The 16,429-nt window shown below is 33.4% G+C and overlaps 1 protein-coding gene across 1 annotated transcript in view; it reads left to right on the top strand.

Annotated features, from left to right (window-relative positions):
* Nucleotides 1-16,429, top strand: part of LOC139528666 (uncharacterized) — a 42,211-nt gene that overhangs the window by 9,894 nt on the left and 15,888 nt on the right. The gene's annotated exons all lie outside the window — the stretch shown is intronic.

The raw sequence follows: 16,429 nt of genomic DNA, 5'->3' as shown, positions 1-16,429 counted from the left end.
TTTAGTTAAAGTGAATAGATCTTCATGAAATATTTTCAGAAGGTTCCATACCACAAAAGGAAGGTTGAATTGATTTTGGGGACGAAGGTCCCAACCGATAAGGAATTGGGGGCCCCTAAAGGGGCCTAAAACAAGCATTTTTCTACTTTCAGGATAATAACTTGTCTAGAAGTATTTCAATTGCTCTGAAATTATACCTTAATGTTTAAAACCACAAGTAGAAGGTTTGGATTCATTTTAGGGGTTATGGGGCCAAAGTTTAGAAATAAAGGGCCAAAAAGGGGTCAAAACAAGCATTTTTCTAGTTTCAAGACAATAACTTGTGTGTAACTGTATGGATCTCATGAAATTGTACCACAATGTGCCATATAACAAAGGGAAGGCTGGGATAAAGTTTTGGGTTAATTGCCCTAAATATGTAGGAATTAGGGGCCAAAAAAGGGCAAAAAAAAAGCATGTTTCTAGTTTCCAAACAATCATGACAATAACTTGTGTTTAAGTGTATGGATCTCTCTGAATTTGTACTACAAGGTTCAATTTACAAAGGAAAGCATGGGATTGAGTTTAAGGGTTATTGCTCCAAGGGGGTTTCAAAAAGTTGGGTGTGGGGGGGATTTTTTTGTTGACAATTTTTTGAAGGGCTTCCTTTTTTTCAAAATTTTTCAAATTTTGAATTTTGAAAAGTTTCAAGAAATCTCCAATTGCACAGTATTGCATGTATTGTGCAATAGATTTGTTAGATCTTTGAGCACATTAATTTTGTGACTAAAACCTATATTGTGTCAAAAATTTGATCACAATCCAAATTCAGACAGAATCAAGCTTGAATATTGTGACCAATTTTGCCCCAACTGTTCAGGGTTCAACCACTGGGGTTGAATAAAGCTACGCCTTGCGGAGCACCTGGTTCATGTTTCAATGGTTTAAACTTATTGTGATATTTGGGGTTCAAAAATAATTTTGTTTTATTTAAGGGTCAAAGGTCCATTACCACTTTTTAGCTCACCTGGCCCATAGGGCCAAGTGAGCTTATCCCATCACTTTGTGTCCGGCGTCCGTCGTTGTTGTTAACTTTTACAAAAATCTTCTCCTCTGAAACTGCTGGGCCAAATTATACCAAACTTGTCCACAATCATCATTGGGGTATCTAGTTTAAAAAATGTGTCTGGTGACCCGGCCAACCAACCAAGATGGCCGCCATGGCTAAAAATAGAACATAGGGGTAAAATGCAGTTTTTGGCTTATAACTCAAAAACCAAAACATTTAGAGCAAATCTGACATGTTCATCAGGTCAAGATCTATCTGCCCTGAAATTTTTAGATGAATCCGACATTTCGTTGTTGGGTTGCTGCCCCTGAAATGGTAATTTTAAGGAAATTTTGCTGTTTTTGGTTATTATCTTGAATATTATTATAGATAGAGATAAACTGTAAACAGCAATAATGTTCAGCAAAGTAAGATCTACAAATAAGTCAACATGACCGAAATGGTCAGTTGACCACTTTAGGAGTTATTGCCCTTTATAGTAAATTTTCAACCATTTTTCGTAAATCTTGGTAATCTTTTAGAAAAATCTTCTCCTCTGAAACTACTGGGCCAAATTTAACAAAACTTGTCCACAATCATCATTGGGGTATCTAGTTTAAAAAATGTGTCTGGTGACCCGGCCAACCAACCAAGATGGCCGCCATGGCTAAAAATAGGACATAGGGGTAAAATGCAGTTTTTGGCTTATAACTCAAAAACCAAAACATTTAGAGCAAATCTGACATGTTCATCAGGTCAAGATCTATCTGCCCTGAAATTTTTAGATGAATCCGACATTTCGTTGTTGGGTTGCTGCCCCTGAAATGGTAATTTTAAGGAAATTTTGCTGTTTTTGGTTATTATCTTGAATATTATTATAGATAGAGATAAACTGTAAACAACAATAATGTTCAGCAAAGTAAGATCTACAAATAAGTCACTATGACCAAAATGGTCAGATGACCACTTTAGGAGTTATTGCCCTTTATAGTAAATTTTTAACCATTTTTCGTAAATCTTAGTAATCTTTTAGAAAAATCTTCTCCTCTGAAACTACTGGGCCAAATTTAACCAAACTTAGCCATAATCATCATTGGGGTATTTAGTTGAAAAAATATGTGTCTGGTAACACGGCCAACAAACCAAGATGGCCGCCATGGCTAAAAATAGAACATGGGGGTAAAATGCAGTTTTTGGCTTATAACTCAAAAACCAAAGCATTCAGAGCAAATCTGACAGGAAGTAAAATTGTTGATCAGGTCACGATCTATCTGTCCTGGAATTTTCAGATGAATCGGATAATCGGTTGTTAGGTTGCTGCCCCTGAATTGGTAATTTTCAGGAAATTTTGCTGTTTTTTTGTTATTATCTTGAATATTATTATAGATAGAGATAAACTGTAAACAGCAATAATGTACTGAAGATAAAAAAGAACTAAAAATAAGTCAGTATGACCAAAATAGTCAATTGACCCCCTAAGGAGTTATTGCCCTTCATAGTCAATTTTTAACAATTTTCTTAAAATTTGAAGATTTTCAATAACATTTTCCACAGAAAGTACTGTTATAGATAGAGATAATTGTAAGCAGCAAGAATGTTTAGTAAAGTAAGATCTACAAACACATCACCATCACCAAAACACAATTTTGTCATGAATCCATCTGTGTCCATTGTTTACTATTCACATAGACCAAGGTGAGCGACACAGGCTCTTTAGAGCCTCTAGTTTATATAGTTTTTTATATCACCACAAAAAACTTTTTGGTATATTGCTTTATATCATGGAGTCATTGTTGTCCAAAGACATTATGCAATTGTACAAGGCAGATTTTACAGTATTGTGTTCTGTCTCCTACTTTTATGTTGCTAACGTGACATGGACAAAAATGAGTAACGTTAGCGACATTGGGACATGTCACATTAGCAACAACATCTTTAAAATTTAAAATATATGCACACTGTGATGTTTAATATATATGCCTGGAGTAATAAAATTGTACAGTCTGATTTAGAATTTCTAAATATACAGAATGTCATTTGCAGGTGTACTTTATATCAAATGAATACACAAGAAACCATTTCGTAATAGTAACATTAGCAACATCTACTATCATGACATTACTTGATTCAACGTTTTGTTGCAAACGTCTTTTTGATGGACGGAATACATTAAAGGAGGTTCAATACCACTAAAGGAAGGTTGGAGCCACCCTTAAAAAATTTGTTTGTTTGGCATTGCTGACACACACTATCAGCAGTTGGGTAGGTAGGTAGGGAAATTTTATTTTTTTTTACGCTTAAAAGCTTTATATTTTTAGACTCTTTTTTCACAGGAAAAAAGAGGAAAGTATGACATTAAAGAGATTTGGGGGTTATGGTACAAACAATTAAGGAATTAGGGTCTTTAATTTTTATGTGACCGTAAAAAATTTTGGGGTTGGTATAATGGTATGATGTCTGATGTCTTCATTGTCTTTGTCGTCATTCCAATTCATTTTTGGTTTCAGGACAATAACTTTAGTTAATTGAATTTAAATTCAAATCATATAACCAATTCTATGTTCTCTGACTAGCAACAGTTATTCTGTGTCAGAAACCTATACTATTATGTATCAAATATTTAATTACAATCCAAATTCAGACCTGTATCAAGCAGCAATAGTGTGTCCATTTTTGCCTCAACTTTTCATGTTATGACTTCTGCTTTCATATCCAGCTGTGCTCAGAGAGGCAATTTGTTTCGGGTTCAAATCTAGTATTACTTTTTTGGATATTGGGCCCCATTTTAAAATTGGTATACATTAATGAGGTCAAAAGGGTCATAAATTAAACTTTGTTTGATTTCATAAAAAAAGAACTTAACTACTGGGCTGTATGATAATTATATGCTGAATCTTAATGTGCATTTAGATTTTTTATTTTGGGCCCTATTTTCAAATCAATCCATGTTAAGTTTGAATTAAACTTTGTTTGATTTCTACTGAAATTTAATTTTTGGTGTTTTTTTATACGACCACAAAATTTTTATGCGTTTATATAATGCTATGATGTCGTCCAAAGACATATTGTGTTTCCTTACAATTACTTGAGATAAAAAGAATGGATCTCTATAAAATTTATCAGAAGGTTTAATACAACAAAAGGAAGATTGTGATTGATTTTAAGGGTTAAGGTACCAACAGTTTAGGAATAAGGGTCCAAAAACAAGCAATTTTATACGACCGCCAAAAATTTTGTGATCATATATTGGTATCATGTTGTAGTCTGCATCATCCAAGACATTTGGTTTCCGGACAATAATTTTAGTTAAATTAAAAAGAAATCTATGAAATTTAAACACAATGTTTATAACCACAAAATGAAGATTGGGATTGATTTTCATTTCTGTTCTCTAACTTTAGTTTTCCTCAATCAAATGTTATTAAACATATACACACTGCTAATTACCACAAAACATCTAGATCAAATTGAAATTTGGGTAGCTTCATTTTTACCGTTCTAGAGTTATGCCCCTTTACAAATGGAGCAATTTTAGTTTGCCTCAACTAAATGTTATGAAAATTTTACACAAAGCTTATCACCACAAAACACCGATCAAATTTGAATTTTGGTGGTATCTCATTTAATGTTCTAAAGTTATGCCCCTTTACTAATTGAAAAAATTGCAATTTTTTTCGTTTCCACTCTTTAACTTTAGTTTGCCTCAACCAAATGTTATGAAACTTATACACAATGCTTATTACCACAATACACATTATATGCCATATCAAGTTTGAACTTTGGTGTTGTCACTTCTACTGTTCAAAAGTTTTGTCATTTATAAATTGAAGATTTGCTAAATTTTTATTTTTTTCAAGTAATTATTAAAATTGCAGTAATCTTCATTTGTCCATGATTGTAGTTATATCAACTACAACCAATACTTTATACAATGCAATGTTTAATGACTGATAAACAGTCAGGATTCTACTTCGTCAAAATTAACTCCCCATTACGCCAGTTCATTTTCACAATCGTAGAAATGGAAGCCATTGTAAGGATGACGCGCTGCCAATTTTGCTCTCGGAAACCGATAAATTTATCCACATTGCACTATTACGATCCTTATATGTCAGCTGTATTTTAAATGACAAATGTATCAACTAGCTAATGAGCCCAAGTTAATGATCTTGGTTGCATTGATTCAACTTAAAACTATTGTCTGATCGGTTGTCAGGTGGAATTTTCGAAAATTCATAAACATTTAAAAAAAATCTAATTAAATATTTCGTGGAAGGGCAGACTAGATTTTTTTAGTGGTTGAAGACTATAAACCCTAATTATCACACACAAAAAATTATAATTTTTCGAAGATATGCATTTTCATCATCCAACTTGTAAGACTGTTGTCAAGTACTTTCAGTAAAAAAATAGCTATTCGAACACACCTACTCTGTTTTTGTGATTCATTAGATAGGTATTTCACTTGATCCATATATTTCATCTTTTAGTACTGTGATTTTTTTATGTTATAAAGTAAACCTGTAGCTTTGATATATAAAAATGATAGAATCTGAAGCAAGATGATGTACATGTATGGAATATTCTTGCTTTTAACGATATCAAGACAAAATATTCAACTCAAACACGCCCTAACATAAAAAGGTGCACTCGATTTTCTCTTTTCGATACAATTGTTACCCATTTTTTGGAATTTTTCTTGAGTCACATAATGGAAGGGCAGACACGACAATTACTGAACTAATAGATTGATATGTTTTCCGTCCGTGGTAAAAAAAAATAGAAAATTAGAGGTTATGCATTTTCTACTTCCAACTTGAAAGATACCCATGTCGTTGCCTTGATATCTAATTCTTCTGCTTGACTTATGTAATAGATAAATTGAAAACTTATGAAAATGGTGTTTTTAAAATAAAACACTTCGTAATTGAGAAGAAAATTGTAATTTTGATTGTTTCTATTAACTTTTAAAATTTTTGTCACTATAGTAAACATTACAATAATCATTAATTGCCTTCTTCAACAAAGAGCTTCAATTATTTTGTTCTATTTCAACCGGGTTTCCAACTGTAAATGAAAGCAATTTTTACCCTTCAGTGCTTACACACACTTTGATTTACTTTATATATATACGTAAGCAGGGGCATCATCTGTTTTCCATTGATTATTTCTGATTTATATTTAAAAGCAACAAATACTTATATGGCAGGTGATACACACCAAATAGGATGTGTAAATGATTGTATATCAGATTAATGAAGTATTGTGTAACAGCACGGTATGGCCCAATAGCAAGAAATCTGCAATTGCATGGTATTGTGTATAGCACAATATTATTGTGCAAACACAAAGTATTGCACAATAGCAGGAAATCATCAATTGCATTTTATTGCGCAATAGCAAGAAATCTTCAATTGCACAATATTGCACAATAACAAGAAATCTTCAATTGCACAGTATTGTGCAATAGCAAGAAATCTTCGATTGCACAGTATTGTATAATAGGAAGAAATCTTCAATTGCACAGTATTGCCCAATAGCAAGAAATTTTTAATTGCACAGTATTACGCAATAGCAAAAATCTTTAATTGCACAGTATTGCGCATTAGCAAGAAATCTTCCATTGAACAGTATTGCGCAATTGCAAGATATCTTCAGTTGCACAGTATTGCTTAATAGCACAATATTACGCAAACGCACAGTATTGTGCAATAGTAAAATATCTTCAATAACACAGTATCTAGCAAAAGCAAGAAATCTTCAATTGCACAGAATTGAGCAATACTAAGAAATCATCAATTGTACAGTATTGAGCAATAGTAAGAAATCAAGATTCAATGACACAGTATTGTGAAATAGCAAAAAATCTTCAATTGTACAGTATTGCACAAAAGCAAGAGAGTCCAAAATTTTAACTTTGTTTGATTTATTGATTTAAAATTTGGTGTTTGTATATATGCTAGATCTAACCATGTTGTAAGATTTCCGATATCAGGCCATACTAGGGAAATTAAAAGTCCCATTTCAAATTTTGTAAGATCTTTTACAACATTTATTTTGTGTCAAAAACTTACATTATGTCAAAAATTTGATCACAATCCAAATTCTGACAGTATCAAGCTTGAATATTGTGTCCAAACTTGCTTCTGTTCAGGGTTCTACATCTGGTTTGTATCAGGCTGGGCTTTGCAAAGCATTTTATTATATGCTGAATCGAACCATGTTGTTAAATTTTGGATATCAGACCATTCTAGGTAAATTGAATTTCCCATTTTAGATTTAAAGAACTTTGACCACATTTATTTTGTGTCAGAAACCTATATTATGTCAAAAAATTGATCAAAATCAAGTGTCAAGCTTAAATATTGTGTCCAAACTTGCTCAACACTGCCGTCGTATCTGGCTACAATCAGCTAAGCATTTTGTTTTATTCATGTTTCAAGAAATTGATTTGAAAATTGGTTTATACTTTTGTCATGACAAGTTACAGATCAAGTTAATGTGTTGTTGTGGTCTGATGATTTTGTGCAGTTATGGTCTTTGGATTTCGAAAATTAACTTAAAAAATCATTTTACAACCTTTTTATACGACCGCAAAAAATGTTTTGGGATCATATAATGGTATGATATTGTCGTTTGAAGACATACTTGGTGTGTGGACAATAACTTTAGGGTACGTGAATGGATCTCTTTGAAATTTAATAAGAAGGCTCAATATCACAAAAGTAAGGTTGGGATTGATTTTGCGGATGATGGTCTCAACCTTTTAGGAATTAGGGGCCCAAAAAGGGCCCAAAAGAAGTATTTTTCTACTTTCAGGATAATAACTGGTGTATAAGTTTTTCAATTGCTCTGAAATTGTACCACAATGTTTAATACTACAAGTAGTTGGTTTGGATTCATTTTGGGGATTATGGTTTCAACAATTTAAGAATTAAGGAAGTACACCACTAATTAATGGCCCCATTGCTTTCTATGTTAAATTCCTCAATTTCGAGTGGTCACAGCTCTTTTATCTTAAGTTCAAATAAAGTGACAATCATTGCATGTCAAAGCAACACCTTCTGGTGTCCTGTACTGAAAAAATCAACATACCTTACATTGCATATAAGAAAGAACTGGTTCCCGGAACTGCGGATGTACCAAAACAGGTACTTCCGATCTGACAAAAAGGCAAAATGTACCCTCCTTTTTAAATTTTATGCCATTTTCTTATTATTCAAATTTATCAGTCAAAAATTGTTCTGCAATGATCACCAGTCATGCAGCTTTCATTTGATACCAAAATTAATAAAATATTCTAAATATATTGAAAGTTATGTCCATGCGTAGGAACTATTTTGTGTTAAATATGTACTACTTTCTGGTATGTGCTTTCTGGCCGGGCCTGAATTAGTGGTGTTACACCTATAACAGAACCAAACTTGCTAAATTGACTTGAGCATTACTTTATTTCATTCTATGATCTATTTCAAGCAATAAAAAACATATAAAGCTTTAGTCCAAATGCTATTTTATTAATTTTAAGCTCAAATTGGACTGGTAGTAACATATGGGTTATTCAAAAGAAAACTGCATATGGATATTACCATTGGCCAATATAACTTCTTTTTTATTCTCAATATTATTGTTTTATTTATTAATTTCTATTAGGAAAGCTATGTGCTTACTAATAGTCATATTTTTATCAGAGGTTCTTCATTAAATAAAAATATATCAGTTTAAACTTAAGACATAAATGAGAAATTATCCCCCCTTTTTTCTTGAAACTGGAAAAGGGCTTTTTTTTTGTATATACCATAATTCTGTGGTAAAACATAGATTAATAAGAGCAATTTATATATCCCTCAGCTAGATAACTTGCTAAACTGGTTCAAAATTGCATGTACAGTGAGATTTTAGAATTCTTATATGAGTATGTACCATTTGCCTTGATTGTAAAAGGCTACCATAAGAAAAACAAAAAAAACTTGAAAAATCATAAGATTATTTTGACCAAGAGCTATTTTGTTCCATATACAAGTCATAAAATACTTGTTTTATTGATTTCAATCAGAAAAAATGCAAAAATAAGAACTTGGAGTCAAGTCTTAACTGCATGCATGCTGTATGACCATAAAAGGCTAACATACTTGAGTATGCCAATTTAAGAGCTTAAATTTCCCATAAGCAGGACGGTTGACCAAAAAAAGATGATTAAACATGATTACTAACATCAAATTGGACTTATTTTCATTGGAATAGGTACAACTTCTAAAAATTGGATTTCTGGTGATTCTCTGTAATAGGAAGTACACCACTAATTAATGGCCCCATTGCTTTCTATGTTAAATTCCTCAATTTCGAGTGGTCACAGCTCTTTTATCTTAAGTTCAAATAAAGTGACAATCATTGCATGTCAAAGCAACACCTTCTGGTGTCCTGTACTGAAAAAATCAACATACCTTACATTGCATATAAGAAAGAACTGGTTCCCGGAACTGCGGATGTACCAAAACAGGTACTTCCGATCTGACAAAAAGGCAAAATGTACCCTCCTTTTTAAATTTTATGCCATTTTCTTATTATTCAAATTTATCAGTCAAAAATTGTTCTGCAATGATCACCAGTCATGCAGCTTTCATTTGATACCAAAATTAATAAAATATTCTAAATATATTGAAAGTTATGTCCATGCGTAGGAACTATTTTGTGTTAAATATGTACTACTTTCTGGTATGTGCTTTCTGGCCGGGCCTGAATTAGTGGTGTTACACGGGCATTTTTGTAGTTTCTGGACAATAACTTGTGCGTAAGTGTATGGATTTCTCTGACATTGTACCACAAAGTTTCAAACCACAAAAGGAAGGCTGGGATTGAGTTTGGGGGTTATTGCCACTTTATGCAGGAATTAGGGGCCAAAAAGGGCTAAAAACGCATTTTCTAGTTTCCAGACAATAACTTGTGTTTGGGGGTGATTGCTACAAGGGGGCATTCAAGAAGTTTGGGGGGGGTCCAATTTTTTTAAGGGGTTCAATTTTTTTTTCAAAATTTCTCAAATTTAAAATTTTTGAATAGTTTCAAGACGAAATCTTTAATTGCACAGTATTGAGTAATAGATTTGTAAGATCATGTTTTGTGTCAGAAACCTATGTTATGTCAAAAATTTGATCACAATCCAAATGCAGAGCTGTATCAAGCTTGAATGTTGTGTCCATACTTGCCCTAACTGATCAATGTTCGACCTCTGCGGTCGTATAAAGCTGCGCCCTGAGGAGCATCTTGTTTTTTGTTAAGCTTGAAGATATTGACTTGATATTTGTTATATAGTTTACACCATTACAAATTAAAGATCAAGTTAGAAGTCGTTCCAATACTATACATTTTTACAGGTAGAAGACTATGTATTGCAAAGCAATTTTCATAGAATGCTTGTTGATTTTACATTTTAGGTTTTTGGAGAAACTACAAAAGTATACATGAGATACATGTGCATATACATGAGAAACTGTAAATAACAAATATCTACAGTATAAAACCTACAAATAATTAGTTTTTGAAATAGTCAATTGATTCATCAAAGTTGTTATTGACAGAGAATGATCTGAAGAGAAAAACATAAGTCAACATGACTGGAATCCTTAGTCTACTGTTCTGATATTAAATAGTAGTGTTGTCATTAAAAACGATTTTTACTCTTTTGTTGTGCTTTTTATGTAGAAATCATAGTAGTTATAGAGAGGAACTGCAAAAAAAATAAAGATGAAAAAAGGAAGAGTGAAAAAAGTGCTATGAATAATACATGTAATATAAAAACGAAGTTAGGAATTGATTTCCAATGAGACAACTACCCACTATAAGTCCTTTATTCAGGCCCTGTCCCCTAGGAAGGTAACACTAAGGACATTGGTCAGTGACTTTGAATTAATAAGTAATTTTCAATGTTATGTTTTCTGTTTAATTTTTTGTCACAATATTTAGTTTTAAAATTGAAAATTATTTAATTGAAGATCATGAGTTTTTTTTTCTCTGGTAAATGGATTTTGAAAATGCACTTTAAAGTTTTTTTTAAGTCGAATATTCGTTCTTCGAAACTGTCTTCGATTTTTACCCCCTTTCTACCAATCAGATAATAATTTTAGATTGACTAAGGGTCTAAACCTACAGTAAATAATGCTTGATAATAATAGCTAACAGATACATCAGTCTTTTATAATACAACTTTCATGTGGGATCGTTATGATGGCATATGCATCTTTTTTTTTTGTTATCTGATTTCATAAGCTTAATTGAAAGCACGTAATCCTTTCAATTTCAACCCTTTTGTGGTAGGGATAAGCAATGGAGAAATCTGGTACAGACCCTTTATGTTCTTATATATTTTATGATGGCAGGCGCGGATCCAGAGGGGGGTTCCGGGGGTTGGAACCCCCCCTTTTTTTTGGCCGATCAATGCATTTGAATGGGAGCATATAGCTGGAACCCCCCCCCCCCCCCCCCTTTACTCTGGGTTGGGACCCCCCCCCCCCTTTTTAAAATGGCTGGATCCGCCCCTGGATGGTGTTTTTCTAGATCACTAACAGGAGGGATTGTGCTTCATTTTCAAATGATGAAGACATAATCTTTTAATCAGTTTAATTAAGGTCTGGAGTTGGCATGTCAGTAGCTGCTAGTAGTGCCTTATTAATGTATGTATCATAGTCGTTTTGCTAAGTTTCTTTTGATACCTATTTTGACATCGAACTCGGACTTCTTTTAAACTGAGTTGTAATACTGTGTGTATTGGTGTGTATTTGTTATTCTACATTGGCTAGAGGTATTAGGAGGAGGGTTGAGGATTCATAAAACATGTTTAAACCTGCTGCATTTTTTCGCCTGTCCAAAGTCTGTCAGCATCTGGCCTTTGTTAGTCTTGTGTGGTTTTGTTTTAAGTTTAGTTCCTTTATATGTTTTGGAGTAAAATGTAAAGGCCAGTTTCACTGAATTATAGTAGAAATTTTAGTTAAGGGGCTAGCTGAAGCCATTTTCTCGCTGTATTGAAGATCAATTAGTCGTCTTTGGCTGTTTTTCTCTTTGGTCGGGTTGTTGTCTCTCTGACGCATTCCCCATTTCTATTCTCAAATTTACCTTTAAAAACATATTTTAGATTTAAAGACCACACTATTTTACCTGATATAGTGTTATATTGATCCGTCTATTTTTTAAAAGTGACAGTATAGACATTATAAGCAAGTTCGACATATGTTTGTATGCTTTTAATCTTCCATCTTTCTTTGGAGCACCACCATTACCAATGGTGACATTGTTGTAAATGATAGAAATTAGCACTCTGTATTGACAATGATTAATGTGAGCATTTACATCAAGAAAGTTTCCTTTCCTAAAACAACTATTTGCAATGCAGTAATAAAAGATACTCAACTTAATCGTCTGTTCTACTCAAAATAAAAAAAAGTACAAAAACAGATAAGGACCAATGTCAATCCGGATGCGGTTCCAACGAATGTCATTGATCGGAAAACAGATCAGGACACATTTGGATTCCAAAACATGCTACTGGTTATGTTCTTCTCATATATGTTATGATAGTATGATACTAAACCCCTAACGGGAAGGATTGTGCCTGATGTTCATATGATGAAATCATAATCTTTCAGTCAGTTTAATTGAAGTCTGGAGCTGGCATGTCAGTTAACTGCTAGTAGTCTGTAGTTATTTATGTATTATTGTCATTTTGTTTATTTTCTTTGGTTACATCTTCTGAAATCAGACTCGGATTTCTCTTGAACTGAATTTTAATGTGCGTATTGTTATGCGTTTACTTTACTACATTGGTTAGAGGTATAGGGGGAGGGTTGAGATCTCACAAACATGTTTAACCCCGCCGCATTTTTGCGCCTGTCCCAAGTCAGGAGCCTCTGGCCTTTGTTAGTCTTGTATTATTTTAATTTTAGTTTCTTGTGTACAATTTGGAAATTAGTATGGCGTTCATTATCACTGGACTAGTATATATTTGTTTAGGGGCCAGCTGAAGGACGCCTCCGGGTGCTGGAATTTCTCGCTACATTGAAGACCTGTTGGTGACCCTCTGCTGTTGTTTTTTATTTGGTCGGGTTGTTGTCTCTTTGACACATTCCCCATTTCCATTCTCAAATTTATTTACTAAATGCGAAGCCATATTGCTGTTGGAGGAAAAGAATATCGTGCATAAAGGTTTAAAAAAATATAACTTTATATAAAATGAAAATATCCTACAAACATCGGAAAACCGGTCAAGACACATTTGGATTCCAAAACAATACCACTAAATGTCAAGCCGTATTCCTGTCGGAGGAAAACGAAAAAATTGCATAAAGGTTTAAACAAAAATTAACTTGATCAATAAAAAAAATATCCCACAAAACATGTCAGAGAAATAAGAAAAAAATTCATGAAACTAGTGTGACAAAACACAAAGTTTATAATGATTTAAGGGTGCTTGCAGTATGCATTTTCAAGTCTTCCAACATCGACTTGTGTTCCATGGGCATTCACAATGCAAAACCGACTGTTCTCTTTTTTAAATTTTAAACCAATATTCCCAATTAAAATCTTTTCAACTATTCTTAAAAAATGTTAACCATATTATCTGCAAAGCATCGCAAATCATAGCACGTGTTTAGATTGTTTTGATTTAGAAACTGCTATTTACGCATCAGTGAATTTTGTATTAATTAAACGGCATATACCGATTTACGGATCATATAAATTTATTGGTTTTGAAAGGCTTCTTTCTGGTTCCTTGTGATCAAATGCCGTAGATGCCGTTTCGTAGATCCTTGCCAGTATAAGCTAGTCATGTTCTATACAATACCTGACTTATGAACTTGTAAATGTCACTGTTTTGACATCGTGGAATAAAATCAAATATACGATACATCAATAAAACAAGTAAGATAGATGGCGCATTATGATTAATTATTTTTCAAAATCAGTACAATGACACTGTTACGCAACAACAAACAGTTCTGACCTAAGACTTGCCGAGTGAGAAAAAAAATGGACTTGGAAACATATGTTTATAATGTACTAAAGGTCAACCGTGAGTCTTCGTCAGATACGTTGATAAATGATTGAATATGTTTTAAAATCAGTTTATGTGTGTCTGGCTTACGGCGATCCGAGTGAGAGGACTGAATCTAAGATCCCAAAAAATCCACGATACCCTAACCAGTGAATGTTTTAATTTCCACTTTTCGACTGACGTACTCTGCGGGCAACCATTATATTACAAGGAATACCTATTAAAGACGAAATAATTGGATTTTGAATTTTAAACAAAACTTATACCAGACTAAGAGTTTGTAAGCAAAACACACTTGTTAAAAAGGCCATGGGGCCATATAAAGCAAAGGTAATCCATCCTGTGATAGAAATTTCATCATTAGTATCTCGAAAATTTACAACTTATTAATATCACTGACCATATCGTATGAGTATCATTTCTCAATTTAACAACCCTCGAAAACATTCTAGTAAAGTTTCCTTGAACGCACTGTAGTATTGATCACTGCACAAGCAGCAATTGTCACAGATTTTTTTTTTAAAGTTAAGTTATCTTTCAAAAGCCTGCATTGGTGTGCCAGGTATCCTCACAAATAAAATTCTGAATCATGTTGATTATTTCCAATGAGGGAGGATTGAGAAATGGCAGTGCCGTCCAATATTTTTATATAATAAAGATAAATTGTAATTAGCAAAATAGGATCTTTAAATAAGCCAATATTGCTGAAATCGTTGGTCCACTCCTAACAAGGGTGAATATCGTTGAAAAACTGGTTTTCCCAATTTTTATATAACAGCAAAAGTTTTGCGTTCGTATAAAGTTATGTTATTGTCAGCATCATCGTTGTCTGGAGCATTTTTTTCCAGACAATAAGATAGAAATAAATGTATGGAACTCTAGAAAATTATATCGCAATGTTCCATACCTCAAAAGGAAGACTACTAGTATGATTTGTTTTACGGTTTATGGCCCAACCCTTTAGGCTTTAGGGATCAAATACCTAGCATTGCTTTTTATACGACCGCAAAATTTGAAAAATTTTTCGTCGTATATTGCTATCACGTTGGCGTCTGCGTCGTCGTCGTCGTCGTCGTCGTCGTCGTCGTCGTCGTCGTCGTCCTGCGTCCGAATACTTTTAGTTTTCGCACTCTAACTTTAGTAAAAGTGAATGGAAATCTATGAAATTTTAACACAAGGTTTATGACCACAAAAGGAAGGTTGGTATTGATTTTGGGAGTTTTGGTCCCAACATTTTAGGAATTAGGGGCCAAAAAGGGCCCAAATAAGCATTTTCTTGGTTTTCGCACTATAACTTTAGTTTAAGTTAATAGAAATCTATGAAATTTTGACACAAGGTTTATGACCACAAAAGAACGGTTGGGATTGATTTTGGGAGTTTTGGTTTCAACAGTTTAGGAATTAGGGGCCAAAAAAGGGCCCAAATAAGCATTATTCTTGGTTTTCGCACAATAACTTTAGTTTAAGTAAATAGAAATCAATGAAATTTAAACACAATGTTAATGACTACAAAAGGAAGGTTGGTATTGATTTTGGGAGTTTAGGTCCCAACAGTTTAGGAATTAGGGGCCAAAAAGGGACCCAAATAAGCATTTTTCTTGGTTTTCGCACCATAACGTTAGTATAAGTAAATAGAAATCTATGAAATTTAAACACAAGGTTTATGACCATAAAAGGAAGGTTGGTATTGATTTTGGGAGTTTTGGTCCCAACAGAATAAGGGGCCCAAAGGGTCCAAAATTAAACTTTGTTTGATTTCATCAAAATTGAATAATTGGGGTTCTTTGATATGCCGAATCTAACTGTCATGACTGTGTATGTAGATTCTTAACCTTTGGTCCCCTTTTCAAATTGGTCTACATTAAGGTCCAAAGGGTCCAAAATTAAACTTAGTTTGATTTTGACAAAAAATGAATCAGTTAGGTTCTTTGATATGCTGAATCTAAAAATGTACTTAGATTCTTGATTATTGGCCCAGTTTTCAAGTTGGTCCAAATCGGGGTCCAAAATTAAACTTTGTTTGATTTCATCAAAAATTGAATAAATGGGGTTCTTTGATATACCAAATCTAACTGTATGTAGATTCTTCATTTTTGGTCCTGTTTTCAAATTGGTCTACACTAAAGTCCAAAGGGTCCAAAATTAAACTTAGTCTGATTTTAACAAAAAATGAAATCTTGGGGTTCTTTGATATGCTGAATCCAAAAATGTACTTAGATTTTTATACGACCGCAAATTTTGAAAAAATTTTCGTCGTATATTGCTATCACGTTGGCGTCTGCGTCGTCGTCGTCGTCGTCGTCGTCGTCGTCGTCGTCGTCGTCGTCGTCGTCGTCGTCGTCGTCGTCGTCCGGCGTCCG

The sequence above is a fragment of the Mytilus edulis genome, chromosome 6, assembly GCF_963676685.1.
Source record: "Mytilus edulis chromosome 6, xbMytEdul2.2, whole genome shotgun sequence".
NCBI lineage: Eukaryota > Metazoa > Mollusca > Bivalvia > Mytilida > Mytilidae > Mytilus > Mytilus edulis.
Note: the sequence above shows the minus strand (reverse complement) of the source record. Positions and strands in the feature narration are given on the sequence as shown.